At 40.6% G+C, this 16,495-nt stretch overlaps 1 long non-coding RNA gene across 1 annotated transcript; it reads right to left on the bottom strand.

Annotated features, from left to right (window-relative positions):
• Positions 1–220: 220 nt before the first annotated feature.
• LOC121659444 lies at positions 221–15,673 on the bottom strand. Its single transcript, XR_006014331.1, has 3 exons — positions 15,289–15,673; positions 14,528–14,638; positions 221–715 (listed from the first exon to the last, which is right to left on the bottom strand). It is a non-coding gene; the product is annotated as an uncharacterized LOC121659444 (long non-coding RNA).
• Positions 15,674–16,495: the final 822 nt, after the last annotated feature.

A 16,495-nucleotide genomic window follows, 5' to 3' on the forward strand; every position in this document is an offset into this window, starting at 1 on the left:
TCGCTGTACAAGAAGGAAGAAAGCATTTACCTTTATAGTCAGATGACTAGAGAATAAAAAGCCACATCAGTCATCAGTATCTTGTATTTCAGCATATTTCAAACAGCAAGACATCCAGTTGCTCAGAGACTCTTTATTGGAGTTTATCTTTCCTTCTTTCTACCTGCCATTAATAAAAAGAAAATGGGAGAATATTCTAATGTTCTGCGGGTAGAAGGAAAAAAGGAATAAACCAGAAGGTAACCGAGATTCTTCTGACACAACAGGAAGAACAGGAAATGATGCTCAACAGAGCTGAAGAAGAAAAAACACCTTGCCATGGGTATGTGTCTATCTGAATTCCCAGCAGAGCGGGGACATGTTACCAGGAAAGTTGTGTCAAGGGGTGCATTCTCTGAAATCTGTGCTGGTAGGTAGTAGTAGCTCACGTTCAGCCTAAGGTTTGTTGTTGCCATAGCTCAGCAAGATGCTCTGTCTTCCTCTCTCACAAACCTTCTATTTTGGTTGACATTACTGACATTTCCAGAGCCATCAGAACTACAGATAGAGCCTGGCTGGCAGTCAGCTTCAGTTCCAAGAAATACCTTTGTGCTGAACCTTGTCTCCCAGAGGACACTTCCAGCAGGGCCTTCTCAGCATCAAACGTCACTCTCCCATCATTAAACAGTCAACAGTCCACTGTTCTCCAAAGCATAAAGAGAAGCCCATATGTCTGCTGTCAGAGGGGAAAAAATGAGAGAATTCTCTCATAACACCATCCAGATCACATCCATCCATGTGGTTGTGTTATGATACATGCGCCTTATTTGTTAAGAAGTAATCACTTTTTACAACAAGGTCTATACACAAGTGTTGGAGCACCTATAGCAGAGAACTGAGGCCTGTTTTCATTTTATGGGTGTGCAAATGCAAAGAAACACATTTGGGACCTGAATTTACAGCAGCTGCAATAAAGGCCTTTTGTTTTCACTTTCAACTAAGCTCAACAGGGAATGGAGCACAGTCAAGTTAACTTACTAAAATAACATTTGTACTTAATTAATAGCAAACAGAATGGCTGCAAGTGATAAATCATCCAGACCCAGGGATGCAGAGTGAAGTCTGACATGGTGTCTCTGCTTCACACCATTAAGTTTTTGTCACAGCTTTGGGGGTTAGAGACAGAGAATCAGTCTTAGCTTTAAAATAGGAAATATATATCATTCTTCACATTGTTTCAGTTTAGCCTTTATATTTATAACACCCTTCTTATGCAGAGAGCTTATTACAGTTTTCATTTTCTCTTGTTTTCATATCAATTTTTTCTCACCATTCTGCAGTTTAGAGGGTGTTCAATGATGCTAATGTTAATGGCATATATTACACTTCTGTTCCACAACAGTGCATGTTTTTTAAAAACATGAAGTGCCCATTTTGCAGATGCTCTAACAGTCTCATACTTTTATCCCTGCCTCTACTCTTCAGTTACAAAGAACCTTGACTTGACCAAAAGGGAAGTCAAGAGACCAGAAATATCTAAATTCATTCCATCCAAGATCTCTCACAATCTCACTGCTCAGATGGAGGGTGGTTATCCACAGCCTTGTCAATGCAAGGTAACAGCATTCAAAGAGCTAAACAAATGTGGAAGAGCAGATGTCAACAGGAGGAATTGTCTACCAATTTATCACTGGGCAACTCTCCAGTGTCAGGATATCATTGGAGATCACAGCAGAACTATGAAGGGAATAGGATACAGGCAGCACGTCTGCCTTCATAGCTTAACACTCAAGCAAGTCCAGGTGGGAAGGGCTGTACTGTTCTCAATAAGGAGATTAAGGTCTTCACCACTCAACCTGAGTTGAGTATTTTCCCTAAACAAGCCTGTGAAAATAAAGAGATTAAAATCCCACTGTGCTTTACACCCCAGAGTGAGAGCTTTTCTCAAGCACTCACAAAGATTTCTGAGAATTTGTAGAAGTCGTTTCAGAAATGATCCTCATTTCGCAGGATTTTTTTTTTAAACTTCTGCATGAGGCCAATACAAAGGCTCTATCCAATGCACTGTTGGGACAGCTGTAGCTGTCATTGCTGCTGAGCACCAAGATCAGATCTGGTCACAGTGAGAAACTGTTCAGATCCTATTTCGAGGAAAAGAGATGTTCACTTGTATTGCTCTTTTTCAGCAGTAGTGGTCACAACTGGTGGCCAAGGTTTTTGATCCTTTATAGAAACTTGAATTCCCACATAGGCGTGTGCCAAAGGGAGTGGGAGGGAAATGTTAGGGGCTCTTGTGGGAAGGAACGTCATAAAACTGGTTTTTATTACAAACTTAAAATCCTGAACATTGAAATATTAATATTAATTAAGAAATAAAGGGGCTATCCTTCTTCCCATGCCTTCCATTATGTCTCTTTTTTGCCTTATCTTTTCAATATAGACTACATATATTCCTCCCCTTCCCTTATATGCTTATCAGAATAAGTGGGTTCACAAGGAACTGATTTATTTCTTGACAGAGGAGATGGGATGCAGTTTTTCCACTGCTGCATCTAAGAAACCATTTGCAAATGTCTTTTTGTGTGTGTCACTACTAACATTGGGTACTTTGACTAATAGATTCTAATTGCTTTCTCAGAAATATGATTCTTTTTTTCCTCATCTGTGACGAACACTAGTGGTCGACATCAATGGTTCAGACCATGAGGTATAACACTGTGGGGAAAGGGATGCAGCGTGCATGGGTGGACCAAATGTTCTCCAGAGGCTTGATCTTACCTCTCATGAATGAAAATACAAGATCCCAGCTGTGCTAACACTGACTGGGTCAAAGAGGAGAAATTCTATTTGCTGGTTTACTGGTTCAGTGGCAGATTTTTCACAGTATTGCTTAAAGTACGAACAGCTGCCTACGCACATTCACAGCGGGCTCATCCCTGTTTCTCGCTTTTCCTACCTACGTGCAGCTGTGGAGACACAAACTACAGATTTTGCTGTAACTTTTTACTAACCTTCCCCATTTCATCCAGGCTGTTTCTCCATTTTATTTATTTTTTTTTAATTAGTTTTGAGCTTGATGAGGCCCATTAGGGGCAATAATTAAGACAGTCTTATTTTAAGGTTATGCTAGATACAGGTAACTGGCAGGATTTTAGTTCTTTTAAAATGAAATTCAATTCCTCATACTACTACCATTGAAAAAATATTTATTATCCCAAACTTTTTAAACTTTCCAATTTTTTTCCTTGTAAAACCACCAAAGGCAAAGACAGGAAATTGATATACTGTGGTCCACCTACTGCAGCAAGATATAAACACTTGATTGTGTCCTACCGACAAGGCTATTTTAGGCTTTAATTATATGAGTTGTCCTTGCTCATTAGCCATATACTACTGAAGTGCAACAAAAATAAGTGATTCATTGCTGACACATGGCATTTCATGAGCAGTCATTAATTAGCAAAATAGCACTTGGATATAAATTGGTGAAGAGAATCAGCAAATGGAACTTTAATCAGAGATCACCCTTAACCCTCCTCTTCTTGTGCACCTCCATGGCATCCAGAGGCTGATCTCCAGTGGAAGCACAGCACAGCAGCAGAGCACTCCCTGCAAAGCATCACCAGTGCTGTGAACCACCAGCACTCCAGCTGCAGCTGTGTTCACATACACCAGCCAGCACCAACACCTGCTGGAATGGGGCAAGCCCACCAAGCAGGAAATGGAGTGTTTTCTTCCTGAAATCAAGAAAAAAGGAAATTTGCTCCTAGTAAAACACCTTCAAATGACCTTTTCATCGCAGAAGTTTGCAGGCTGGGTGGGGGTAGAAGTGCAGTGGGCTTGCCTGCTGCACACAGTCCTTTTCTCCTCTCAAATCCTTCTGAAGACTGGCAAACATTCATTCAGCACTTGATGTATTTGCAATTTTGACATAAAGCGCATTGAGTGCAGTGGACAAGAAGGCTTCATAGTCAACCACTCTAGGTTCTTTACAAGACACACAAAGCAGGCTCCTCTGCCTAAGTGGGGGTAAAACAGCTCAAACTTTACCCTATTTGTATCAGCGGATGTAGAAGGGAGGTCATGCTGCTTTTGCTGTTGAAGAGTGCTGAGACCAGACTGACAACAATCCCAAAGTTAAGCACTTTGAGAATATGAAAAACAACGTATCCTGACAGGAACTTTCACTGGGGAGGATGTGGCAGAAAATGTTCCTGATAAAGGAACCAACAAGTGAAAGTACTGATAACTTATCCAGAGCTGCTGAGCTAAAGGCTGCTGAGCTGATACAGCTGGCCTAGCAACATATGACTGACCATCAATCACTTTATATTATAAAAGCACAGTCCCACTTTTTAAGAGCAGGAATTTCTATTATACCCCTTCTAGGAGTGCATGTCGAGATTCCTCACTTGAGAGGGGATGCATCTCAAGGTTACACCTCGAGGCTGAGTGAAAGATATTTGGCCACAGTCATAGGTAGTGGTAACGTCAATCTCTCTTAATAATTATTTTGCTATCTTGGAAATTATTGATTTAATAAATAGTGCACTATACTTGTAGCTATTACTATCTATACTGGGTAGTAATAGTATTCAGACTAAATTAAATTCAGACTAAAGTCTTTTAGTCTAATCATTATCATCAATTTAAAAAAATAATTAATTGGTTTGCCATCCTTAAACCTGCAATACAAAGTCATATAAAGGCTCAATTACTCTTTTAGACGTAAACGGTTGACCAAGTCTGGGACTAGGACTGGATCCAGCCACACCTTGACTCCTCTCTGAGAAGGAGTTGAGAAAGCCAGGGGGTCCTTTCTGCACTTCATGACTCAACAGGAGATTCTCCCTGAAAATCTTTGTCTGAAGCTTCTAGGCACCTGACAGTATGTAACAGTGCTTCAAAAAGAACAAATAAATAAAGGTGAAAGTATAAAAGCAAGAAGAAAGCTTTCAATGCCATGGCATGTAACCTTTTTCGCTAATACAAATAGACTTCATTTTGATAAATTTCACTACCATGGAAATCAATGGAATTAATGATTTGTCAATTCTGCCAGAAGGCTAGGACAAGTCTCTATTCTATTTTCCAGCCCCAAGAAATGGAAAATCAAACTTTTACAACAACAGAGCTTTGTAGTCCCCTCACAGTTAGTAAAAGAGGCATTTATCCACACGACATTACAAAACTGCAGAATGTCGTTTATTCAAAAGTACTATACTTTAAAGGATTTCAGAGCACTTTGTAAGTTCATGCAGTGGTTCTGTGTATTGAGGTAGGGCAACCAGCCTTTGTAGGAATTGTATTTACAAGAGAGATATGAAACTTGTGCTGGTTTCAGCATAGGCTGATTATGTATTCAGGATATATTTGCAGATACCTAAGGATACCAGGTATTAAACCAGAAGAGTACAAAAATCAAATTCTCTTTCAAAAGTTACTGTTATTTTTCTCAGCTGGAACATCAATTTAACATTTTAAGGGAACTGCTTCCTTTTTAAAGTGATGCTGTGAAGAGAAATTTCCACTGGTAGATGACTGAGAACAATTTATTCATCCTGTTGTAGCTATGCTAAGTTCTATCATAGATGAAGAGTTATTAGACAACAGATCCAGGCAACCCCCTTCCTGCAACGGTCCTACTCTCTCTGCAGGAACATATCTGAAATACTGTACCAGCTTTACTCATGAAATTATTTTAGAGACAACTTATCACATAGAAAACCTCAGGGAGATTTTTAGAGGAGTTGTGAGGAGCAGGCATTCCTTTAGAAGAAACTACAGGTTCCACTAAAACAACAACAAAACCAGGAGAGATTTCATAATGTGAGTAGGGAATTTTGGTGATTCCTGCCCTGAGCTGACCTTTACAGTGTTATTCTGGACTAACAGGGGAGAGCAGATATCTACAGATGCCAGAGCATACTGAATCTACAGGTAAATAGTTTGTTATTTGAGAATTTACACTTGTAACGCCACGGTTGTAATGTATGCAGTGGGCTCTAAAGCAAAGACACCTAAAAACGATCTATGCAGTAAGCACTGGCTCATGGGTTTCAGCAAAGGCAGCCCCAGGTTCAGCTTGGAGAATAACCAGTCCAGTCTGACAGGGAGGACCAGGAAAGGTCAGAGGCATGAGGTCCATCTCCATTAGCTACATCAGTTCAGATCCATAGCAAAGTTTAGCCGTCACAATGAGATGTGGCTCAGCCTGAGGGGATCAGGGGATCAATAAGCAAATGCAAACCCCTTTACCCTCAAGCAACCAGTTAAATTCTTGTTCTAAATGTTGTCATCCATTGACCCAAGCCTTTCATTTGCTTTCTGAGCCAGAGTGAGGGTGTTTTGAATTCAGCTTCACAGACAGATGCAGTGTCACGGCTGCAGACACTGACTGGCAATAGTAAGACCGAGACCAATGATTTAACAAACACAAAGACACTTCACCTTCTGTGGTGGATAATGAAGAATAAAGGAGATGTTTATGGAGTCAGGCATGGATTCAAATTTGGCTTCCTTGCACAGACACCCTTCTTTTCCAAACTGCCTCACAGTACAATTCCCCTTTTACAAATCAGGAGAACAAACACGCCTGCATGTCCAGCTTTCCATTATTCCTTACAAAATCCAAATCTATATAGGAAACACTGGTAAGGAACTGTGCAATATTTTTATTCAAAACAAAGTGCCTGAGGAGTGAAATTTAATTGCTACACTTGCGGCAATGATTCATCAAATGGCTGCTATTTACTTCTGTGCAAGAAAAATATCTTCTTTTTCTTGTGTGTTATCATCTCTTAAAACTAAATAGCATTCAAGAAAAAGATACTTTTTTTCTCCAACATAATGATCAATCCTGTAAAAAAACAGGGAGGGTTACTATTGAAGTTTCACATTAAATGAAAAGTATACTCTCTTTTGATACAGTCTGAGACACATTTACCTCACCATTAAAACAGATTAGGAGTACTATCAAATCAGCAATTATTTGGACAAAGTAATAAACAATATAGAATTTAGTAGTCAGAAATTAGGTTAGAAATTAGTTCAGTTCTAAATTTTGCACTAAAATTTTAGCTAACAGCTATGTTCAAATCTCTGTGTTTCCTGAAGACATAGAGTAGCCTCTGCAAATTAGTAAGAAATACACTACATACTCGGTACATTTTTGTACACATAAATTACAAAGTTTGTTAGTTTATGAATCTCTCATTTAAAATCATCCTTAGAACACCTCTAAGTACATTTATACCATTCTGACAAACAAATCAATTCCAGGCCTTTCAGAGGTAACAACTGACCTACCTAGTTTGTACGGGCTTCTAATGAAAGCTGCTAAATTATATTTGTGGTTTGGTTTATGTTTTAGGTATTTCTGTGTCACAAGAAACATAAGACATTTTATAAAATAAAGACCAGGGAGATTCAGCACCTCAACCTGCAGTTGAGGCTAAGCATATATCACAGTTCAAAACTTCTTTCTGTATGTAAGGGTGTTGCTTTAAAATCATGCAGGTCTCTATTTGAGACTCAGATGAGATATCCCATGAAAGCCAAGCCCTACTTGGGTAGACTGGCTATTCTCCAACCTGTTTGCTGCAGAATTGCTTCATCTTCTTCTAAGGCACAAAAGGCAGGACACAGGACTGTAACTCTGCTCCTATATTCTTACGATCCTTGGAAAATCGCTAATGGTTTCCATAAATGCATGGGATTATTATGTTGTAAACTAGTGATCAAACACATACACATGCTAAACCACAAACACGCTCATATTCTGTTCTTGTTGGTTGCTGGCAATTACAGTCGTATATTTAATGATCTACCAAAGAAATTTGCTGCAGCTCCTGTTCCTATTGAAGCACCACATGTGACTTTAGGTAACTCATTTACTCCATCTCAGCTACAGTGGCCTTTTGTGAGACTGAACAGAACATCCCACTCAGATGCCTGGAGACTACACTCACTTAAGTGCTGTGTATATTACCAGTGAGAAACAGGGAGTAGGTAGATTTCAGTATATCAACTGGCTCAAATCTAAGCATGACACTTAGACAAGTATGTAAGCCACTGCAGCCACACTCCTGAGGCTTGCTGATCATAAATAGGCAGGTAGACAACAGGCAGACAGAACAAGTGTATCTGAATAAGCAGATAAACAAATACATTTGTAAGAACCACAAACAGCTTTAAACGACAATCCCTTCCAAAAACTTTGAAAACTATCACACACATCTTTGTTGAAAAAATGGGCCAAACTCCATGTACTCTGTGCCACCATGTCCCCCACCACCACCTCACAGAGGATGAGATTATTTATTAGCTTAGCACTTGACTTGTCTCAAACATGGTGAATTCTGCAGTTGCTCAGCCAGAAGTCGGAGCAGGCAGAGGAGGAGACTGAAAATGTGAAACAGGATGAAATTACAACATGAGCAAAAATTGTGCCAAGAACTCTGCCTCTGAAATGTTCTTTGTCCCTGCATCTGAGCTAAGAATGGTGAGTTTCAAAGGGAAAAGTAAGGCTACTATGAAATGACATCAGAGTAAACCCCAGAGAAAGGAAATATGAGACCAATGCTGATACATCCTAGATATATCTATTCTATTTCTCTGATGGAAAGCTTTATTCCCTGAATGTATGAAGTATTTTCTAACTCTCTTGCAGACAACTGATTTGAATTATACAGAGGTCTCAGGGGTATATGTATTGTTTCTCTTCTTTATTTTTGATGCATATATTCTTATTTTCATCTGTGATATAGGAACTATTGTTCCAAGAAGGCAGATTTGCCACTAAGTCTCAATATATTTACTAGTCATATCCTAAGAAACTAGCATATATTCCTCTAGTTGCATATTTAAGAGAGATTGAGTATGTATTGTTATTCATTGGTCCATTTTAGTTTTTTTCTTTTGCCTATTTTTATGACATTTCTTTGTTAAAAGGAAAAATAAAAAAGATACTACCAGTAAATCATCTGTTACCATTTACATATACATAGCATAGTTGCAGATAAGGTTTCCTTTTCCTTCTGGATTTCAGATTTTATCTTTTTATAACATCTGTACATCCTGAATTCAAGATATAACATGACCTTTATTTTCTTAGTCTGCTGTGACCTCTGGGATAGAACCAAGAGCCTTTTTTTTTCATAAAAGCCAATTCAGATGTTAATTGAGCTGGATACAGCAACTGTCTGACTCATAGAAGTGAAGTGAACATACAAAGCTCTCAGTCAGACTCATTTTATGAGTTTACAAAAAAAAAAAATACTAAAAAAATTATACATTATCTATTACTGAAACCAGAACTGTGCTCATGCAAATGAGTACAATTAACAGATTGGGTCCTAGGTTTAGGAAGAGTCCAGATCTAAATCCACCAGACACAACAATCTATCTGGAAGCTCTCACCACTGCCCCACAAAAAAACTGACAGATGCTCATCAGAATCATTACAAAATTTTCTGGCTAATCCCTAACAATTTCAAAACAGATGCTTAAGTCCCTACTTTAACTCAAGATGAATTCAACAACTGAGGACATAATAAAACTGGATCAGGTGGGTATTTAAAAGTATAAATCATAAAATGGTGTGTCAAAGTGCTGTTTTCCCAGTGATAAGAGAGTAGGAAAACATAATAGTGGATAAATGGTCTGTGTGGGAAGAAGATACAATACATTGTAGCCAGCTTCCCATTGACGTTAAAAATGAAGGGCATTGAATTTAAAGGAGAGGCAGGAGAAAATACATCTTACAGGTTTAAATGGCACAGTCCAGAGACCATTTCATTAGCATTTTTGAATAATATGACACTCATTTTGCCAAAGTTTATGACTAAAAAAAATCAAAATAATTTATGAAACCATTATTAAAACATTTCAGCTTTTGAAAACTTCTTTTCCAGGGTATCTTTTTTTCTTTTATTAGACCATAAATATGTCAATGCAATTTCATTAAAGCCATAATGAAAGACATTACTAGCAACAGTGAGAAATAGGTTCATTTGACAATTTGCAAAACAAGAACTGTCAGTATTCCTCTTGCTTTTCCTAATGACACTTCAGGCTTTGGACTGCTTTCCCAGGGGAAAAAGCACATAAAATGAATAAATGGTTTCCCCCTAGTGATGTGAGAGTGTGTTGAATGGCTTTGTGACTCTGTGCTTTCAAGGAGCAGGCATTTGGCACAATGGAAGGCAACAACCTCTTCTGAAATAAACCAGGTAAGATTCAGGTCAAAAAAGGGGCTTAATAGCTGCCCCCTCTCTGGGTGGCTATTCTTCAAGGGTGAAGCACAGCAGCTCATTTCCAAAGGCACAAGGAGCTCCTGGGTAGAGTCACTACACTGGCAGAGGAAAGAGGAGTTGGTGCATGACAGAGGACCCAAAAGGACAATGTGTACCACCAGATCAGCTCCCCAGGAAGGAGAGGTGTTCCCCACCACCAAGGCAGAACACCAGGAGCTGGGCCACCAGCGCTGGGTGCTGGCAAGGCTCCCTAGGGATTTGCCCACTTTCTTTTACTCTCTCCCTGAGGACCCACAGACAGCCATCAGCAGGGACAGGCTATTTGGCACTATTTGTTTCTTACAATACCGTGGCTTAGTAAGGCAATCTGTAATTTTTCCATCCCTGAATCCAGAAACCATAGAATGCAGCAAAAGCAGAGCATAATTTCTAGAAACATTTTTAAAATAATCTCTATTGAATCCAGTGCATTTTAGGGATCTTGTTTTGACCAAAATGCTCCTTAAATCTTGACAAACTATCTCCTTTTCTAAATATACTCCTTCTTCCCACTTCCCCTACATCCCAAGGGGAGACCAGTCTAGGATATTAAATGACATGGACTGAAGCTACGTTATGGATACAATTTTTCCTACCAGCAGAAAGAAATTAGAGGAAAAGAGAGGAACACATATTAATTCACAATTCCCTTAGGAGAAATAGATCCAGCCTCAGCCTCCCCCATATATACTGTTACTCCAAGGGTTGCCTTCATTAAAGAATATTCCAAGTGTAAACAAGTAAGTCTGTATTTCCTCAATATTGAAAAAACACATTTTAGCTTTGGTTTATCTGGATTCTTCTGCCCTCTTCTAACCTAAGGAAAATCAAGCAAGAAAGCAGCAAACACACACATCATCCTTCTGCCACCTTTACACTACGCATTTTAATCTTACAATCACTAAATATTTGAAACCTGTCACATCGTGAAACACCACAAAAAGCCATGCAGAACGAAAATACTGTGTCACTAGAGATATGCAGCTCAAGCTCAGGCTCACGAAGGAAAATATTTTTTACAGCTTTTCCTGAAAAATTACACATAATTGGATAGCCCCGATGGCGGAGCTGCCTCTTTCTCTGCTGGGACTGAAACCACTTGCAGCAAGGAATGAATTAGTGTCTGGCAGTGGAACTAGAAATACTGTCTCTCTGTGTCATTATGACTGAGATTGGACACGGCCTTCATGTTAACACATCTTGTGTTTGAGCTCCTGCAGTCCACACGCAGGCAGTTTTTGTGATGAAATTCATTCATGGGAAAGCACAGTTTGGGATGGTTTAGGGTTTGCTTTACGAAAGTTCTCTATTACCACTTACTATGAAACATATAGAAATTGCCTCAGTGCTGGTCAGATCATTTAAGAATTGACTGTTCTTTTTCCATGAGTTTAAAAGTGGAACAATTTTTGAGAGCTTTTCTGGTCACATGCAGGCAAGATATTAAATGGAACTTGAGAATATTTTGAAGTGCCAGCAAGGAGGTAACATGAGCACTTAGGCTGTGGGAAATCTTCAGAATTGTTTGAACACGTTGTCAAAACACATATTAGTCAAAAAAATACCACCCTCTGCCAGACAATGAATTTAAAGCTTTTGATTAATCCAAGACAGTCCTCTGAGGTCAGTCATCCTGACTACTGGCACACCTGCCCCAGACTGGAGATGCTGGAAGCTGTGTGGTCCCTCAGCTGGAGTTAGTCTGCTGGTGGATTCCCCCAGAGTCCCTTTTGGTGGCAGATGCCAGAAGCTACTCATGGAAATTGGCATCACTCCCCATTTGTGCTGGAAGTGGCAGTAAAAGTGACAAGAACATCAGTCTCAGTGAGCTGAAATTCCCTGTCCTGGGAGCTTGTCATTTGGCACAAAATTCAAAAATCAGAAAATTGCTTCTACCCCAAATAATGCTAAGATTAAACCCAGAGAGGGAGGGAAGGGGAGGTTATTTCATACTATGGAAGCTTCTCTTTTAGGTTAGCACCTCTCAGGGGTGACAAATCTCTCCACAGTACCTGTGGTTTGCAAACACGCCCTTTGCTGGGCTCCAAAACTGCCATGCCATCTTTCACTTCCGCCCTGCTTCCCTCCTCCAAGGAGCTAATAGGTTTCCAACTCATCCGAATTAATTCGGACGCAATGAATTTCAATCAAACAAGGCTCCTGAAAATGTATTTTTAACACTTCTGATTGAACAATGCAATGAGTAGAAATGGTCGGGAGGACTGACAGAGACCCACTTGGGGAATTTCTCCTGCAAAGGAAATAAATAGAAGACTGTTAGGTACTTCTGCACTGCATAATCAGTTTGCACTGCAAGCATCCCCAGACAGTGATATGTGTACAGAGGGTGCTGCAGTTGGGATCATTACTCCTTGCTGGCAAAAGCTGCAGCAGCATCTTTCTGACACCAGTTTCCTGCAAGAGACCCAGAGGATGGAACAGCAGTAGATTATAAAATTGCTGTGAGCATGAAGTTATTGTCCTCTCTCCAGAGTGACCTCCACAAGCAAAAGGTCCTGAAAGTGTAGTTAATAAGCTTCAGATCTCTGTCCTGCCAGTGAGAATGCTCTCCTGGAAATGGAGACTTGGATCCTACCCCAACTCCAAGGGCCATCCACAGATTTTACATGAAACAGTCATTGGGTAAAACATGGAAATAGCCAGCAAGCGTATGACAAGGTGCTGCCAGCCAGGAATCCCCAGAAGTCCTCTCTCCTCCCCAAGCATCTCCCTCTTGCCCTGCAGACTCCCCACTGCTCTCTCCTTATTTTAGTACCAGATTTGAGCCTCCTCCACTCTGGAAAGGTCTTTCCTGCTATTGCACCCCGTTGTGCTGGGCTCCTCAAGGAGCAGAGTGAGGCACTCACTGTGAACATCCTGAGTCCATAGGAAAAGTATTCTTTTGCTGTAGCACAGCCTGAGGTTTCAAAACAGAACCTCTTTCTGCAGCAGAGTTAAAGCAAAGCTTTGGAGGCTTTTTGTAGTGCAAGTTCCTCTACTAAGTGGAAAGTGCAGGATGGGTAGGAGCTGGGTCCAAGTCTTTAACCAACATGCAGCAAAACAAAACCTCTGCAAAAATGTTCAAGATCTATGATGTCATTTTCCTACATTTGTGAACTGCTCCCACTTCATGGCATTTGAACCACATCTGTCTTCATAACAGAGACTTCCAATCTTCCACATCAATACATTTAATTGTACCGTGTTCTGGTGCCAGCAAGGACACTGTTTAGAACTGTTACGAAACACATCAGTAAAACATATGCCCATTATGTAAATTTCTATGAATGCAGTGGAACTAAAAGCTGTGCCATTATGCTAATACTATTGAAAACATCTATCTATATGTATATGAATAGATATATGTGTGTGTGAGTAGCTATATTGATACAGTAAGTGTACGTGTGAAATCCAGCCTACTGCTGCCAGTAGAAAAATTCCCTGTGGATCCAAATTACATAGAATTTCCTCTTACTTCTAATAAACACATTAACAGATATCCTAGCTGAGATTTTGAAGACCACTAGGAGGAACTGGCATCCAAATTCCATATGGAGCCTCAAAAATCTTTGCTTTGCTTTAAAAATTTGTGTCTGTGTAGTCAACTGCATAAATCAGTTGTCATATTCAACTCCAGGTTGCTGTCAAATTATTGTTCAGTAGCTGCAAAGAATTTCATGTGCACATTTGTATGAACTTTGGTTATGAACATGTTTTCTCAAGAAGCACAGCTGTGAGTGCAAATGTGCACATCCTGTCCTGACAATTCAGTCCTTATCTTGGACCTGCAATTTAGTCCCCCAAAAAAACCCCATAGCAAACAAACAAAAAAGAATTAAAAAGAGTTTCCTCAGAGTTCCCCTGGAGCAATATCTAAAATATACTGCTGTGTTTATCCCTGACAAAATCTTGAAACAAAACAAGAAAATCCGTTAGATGAACTCCCTGGGCCTGAGCAGATTTAGTTTAATTTGCCACCGTCCTTTGTGGAGCTGCTGTTCCCAGGAAAGCAGCAGGTCTTGATCTTGGCCTCTAACAGATGGCCTCAGCAATATGACAGTAATAGCGTCTGACATGTGTTGTTCCAATGATCTCCCTAACTCTTGGAGAAGTATGCAAGTGTTACATACTGTGTGCTGCTGCAGATTGCTATTTTTGGCATGCTTCTGCTGGCATATGTTATGACGAACCATTCACAACATCTTACATTTCCATCATAAAGGGGAAATAAGAGAGTAGGTCCATGAGCCTACCATTTAACCTTGTTCCCAAGGTAACCTTTCCTTCACGTAAGGATCAGCTCCACAGAAAGCAAAATCCAAACTGCATTTTGAGGGATTAGCTGTATTGCAGGAAGTGGAGTCCTGGGGGTGGAAGAGACACAGGTTGATGGAAATATTTATGGCCCAGATCTTTAAGTGTTTCACACTGAAATACAATCAGTGTTTTCTACAATACACATTAAATAGTGGCAGTCTACAATTCGAATGGCACCCGGTGATTAAGGAGCTGTGAGGAGGGTAACTAGAGGGGACTGAGTGCCCTGTCAAGATGAAGTTTCCCTGCTAATTACAAGGGTAATGAACACATCCCTTTTGAAGCCCAGAGGATTTTCTTAAGGAACTTGTGATCTTACTCATTGCCAGTTTTAACAAAATAGGATTTAAGACAGGGAAATGCTTTCAAATCTGAACAGCAAAACCTAGCTAAAGGAGAAACATCAAGGATTTTCACTGAGTGTAAGTCACTGAAATGTCGTAGCATCATAAAACTACTCTTGATTGCTTTTTTCACAAATGAGCTGCTGCCAAATAGAGGACAGACGGCAACAGGGAAACCCATCTCTGCTGCTTTCCTCCTCAATTTGCAGTTACACCCCCTACCATTTTTCCCCTTAAAAGCTTATCTAGCTCCTCATAAAATTATTTATTGTTATTGCCATGTGGGTTATTTATTCAGTCAATGAAGGACAGGCTCCAAAAGCCCTCCCTCCCCTATCCCTCCAGGCCCTTACCTCTCCTTGACTTCAGCCGATGCTGCCTTTTGCTCTGTCTTGACTCAGCCTTGCTCAGCTCCACAGCCCCATCTCCCCCTCACAGTCCTGTTCCTTTTTAACCACCTCTTCGCCAAAGAAGTAAGGACTCATTTTAGTGCCTCTGAAGGAGTTCTTCAGTGGAGAGGTGTGAAAAAGCTACAGCACATAGAGAGAGGAGGAAAAAAGCATGGGGTATGGTTGTTAGTCTTAAAAGAAGAAAGACAAACATTTTGCAGCATAGCCTTGAATTTTTCTCTGTCATGCATCCAGAACAAAGGTACCAAAGCTGGAGCACACAAAGTTACAATATTCAAAGCTGAAGAATTAGAGAAGAGATGCTCCAGGAGTCCTAGCCCCTGTAAGTGGCCACTTTTATAGTTCTGGGTGTAGACCAAGAGAACAGCTCAGAAAAAAATGGAAACTAAAAGCAGAGTCCCATTCAAGTGACATAGAGAAGAGTGTCTGACTGCAGTGTCTTGAAAACCCTCAGGGAAAAGGTGAGGGAAAACCCAGAGAAGAGCGGGGAAGGGGAGGTGTTCAGTAGAAGAACCTGGGCAGGGAAGGAGACACTGCGATGGAGACATGGGCAAACACAGACCGTTCTTTGGATACAGGGAAGACAGAAGACTTGAGCCTCCAGGGAGCTGCTGGGGTGTCACTACCAACCCAAACATCTCCGGTTAACAGCACTCAGGGTATTCACAATACTCACTCATACCGGTCTCTGTGATGGAAGACAGAAGACTTGAGCCTCCAGGGAGCTGCTGGGGTGTCACTACCAACCCAAACATCTCCGGTTAACAGCACTCAGGGTATTCACAATACTCACTCATACCGGTCTCTGTGATGGCTTGAATTACAGCAGCAGAAAGAGTGGGACAAGGCAGAAGGACAAGAGGCAACCAGCCCAGTTTGCATCCAGGAAGGATGATCTCAGCTGGTGTTGGGGAAAGCTTTCTACCTTTAACAGCAGGGGAATACGTGAAGGGGCTGCTCTCAGGGGAGGTTGCAATGGGTGAGCTGGTCAGAGCTCCAGCTCCTGTTTGTTCTGCTGTCACCAGAGGGGCTTAATCCATCAACCACATGCAGGGGATGACTGATGCCTTCTTCCTTTCCATGGCATTGCTCTTCTCTCGTTTGCTTTTGTACCCTGCACGCCCCTCCAAACCTTCAGTAAAGCACACAG

The sequence above is a fragment of the Corvus kubaryi genome, unplaced genomic scaffold (assembly GCF_017639235.1).
Source record: "Corvus kubaryi isolate FWS band 111438036 unplaced genomic scaffold, C.kubaryi_AGA036_p1.0 137, whole genome shotgun sequence".
Taxonomy (NCBI): domain Eukaryota; kingdom Metazoa; phylum Chordata; class Aves; order Passeriformes; family Corvidae; genus Corvus; species Corvus kubaryi.